The 1,781-nt window shown below is 31.8% G+C and overlaps 1 pseudogene; it reads left to right on the top strand.

Annotated features, from left to right (window-relative positions):
* Positions 1–8: 8 nt before the first annotated feature.
* The window catches only part of LOC112454548, a 2,565-nt pseudogene continuing 792 nt past the window's right edge, over positions 9–1,781 (top strand).

Below are 1,781 nucleotides of genomic sequence, written 5' to 3'. Positions count from 1 at the left end.
AATTTGAAAACACTTAATAGCGCAAACTTTAAAATATTTTTTACATGCGCAGATTGCACAATACGTAAATCAGAAATAAAGAAACCAGCAGAGATAAACTACGATATATAGAATTAATATTGGAGCAATTAAGTCATATTAATAGCAACAATATTATTCGGGACTTTTAGTCTAACTAGATTTTATAATTATAGAATTGACAGTTTTAATTGGAAAGTTACGAAATAACAAAATAAAATCACAAATTATTTTTTGTTAGAATACTTAATGTGATAAGTTATATTACATTATTATGCATTTTGCAGGCACTCGCTTCGGGCTTTTACTGATAAAGCTAACGCTCATTAAAATCTTGAGTAAATATGAAGTGACACCGTGCGAGAAGACTATGATACCGATGATAACTGATCCGGCAACAAGCTTGACAACACCGTTAGATGGTGTACTATATCTCAATATGCAAAAAATTAATACTGCTGCTAATTAAGATTTGGCAAAGTATTTTTGATAACAAAGTGGTATAATCATATTTAAAAATTTTTAATATATTAACATTTTACCATTTCTAGACTAATCTGCAAGAATAAATCGAGAAATAATTTTTTACACGAAAAACTTCGGTTCTTATTTCAATGTACCCAGGTTGTCGCAAAATGACAGTCGAAAATTTATTTCAACTCTTGGAGTTTACTCAACTCTTTCTCTCTCTTTTAAATCATAGCTCTACGACTACCAACGTTAAATCTGAAATATAACTTGCTTATCTCCTGCTAATTACAAAAAGATAATAATATAGAGAGGGATTTTTGTCAAATATTTCTTCGTCATCGGCAGAATGATGGTTTTTCCTTTATTCGTCGACATTGTAAATATATATGTATAGGAGGCAGCCACGAGAGCAGCCGGTTACATGCTGATGCAATGATATATATAATATATACATATACAGCTATGTATATTAGCCATTTTTATTCACTTACTCTCATTTACAAAAAGACTAACGATCGACCGTACGGTCAAGCTATACTCGCCGAGCGATCGACCTAGTAGATTTACTTACAATTATGTTTCTCTTTCTGTAACATAACTTATGACATCTTGGAATCGAATGGAATGACTGATATGAGCATGTATCGATATAGTATTTTATATATACATATATATATATATAATATTTGTCCATGACCGCAGGTAATGGACAAATAATAGATGTAATGGATGTAAGTTCAAAATTAACTATGAATGTGATCTGGAGCACTGCTTATGGACTCGACGGGAACATGTTCAAAGATTCATGTTTCAGCGAATTTGGCAAAAGAATGTTAGAAGATAATTATAATCGCGGCTATAAGATGCTCCACACGTTCTTCCTTCCACATGTAATTAGTTCACTTAAACTAAAAATGTGCGATAAAGATACCACCGTTCTTCTGCGCAAAATTTTCTCGTTGATAATGACGAGGCGCATGAAGTCTGGCGAGAAGAGAAACGACCTCATCAGTATTCTGATCGAGCTCAAAAGGAACAGTAGTTATGAAGAAAGGATTGAAGACTTTAGTAAGCGAAATAATTACGTTTACTTTATTTATACTTATATATAAGTTGATATATAAGTATAAATAAAGATGTGTAACATAACGGCTTACGGTGACAAAATCAGAGTAACCGTCAAGTTTGATTAATAATAATGGTAATCAAATTTAATCGCGATAAGTATCGAGAGCTTTCAAAACTCTAAAGATGTATTAAATTTCAGCATTCGATGACGATGATCTTTTGGC

This window comes from Temnothorax curvispinosus, unplaced genomic scaffold (assembly GCF_003070985.1).
Source record: "Temnothorax curvispinosus isolate PA1 unplaced genomic scaffold, ASM307098v1 QBEX01005133.1, whole genome shotgun sequence".
Lineage (NCBI taxonomy): Eukaryota > Metazoa > Arthropoda > Insecta > Hymenoptera > Formicidae > Temnothorax > Temnothorax curvispinosus.
The sequence above is the reverse complement of the archived record's forward strand: the minus strand, read 5'-3'. Positions and strand labels throughout refer to the sequence as shown.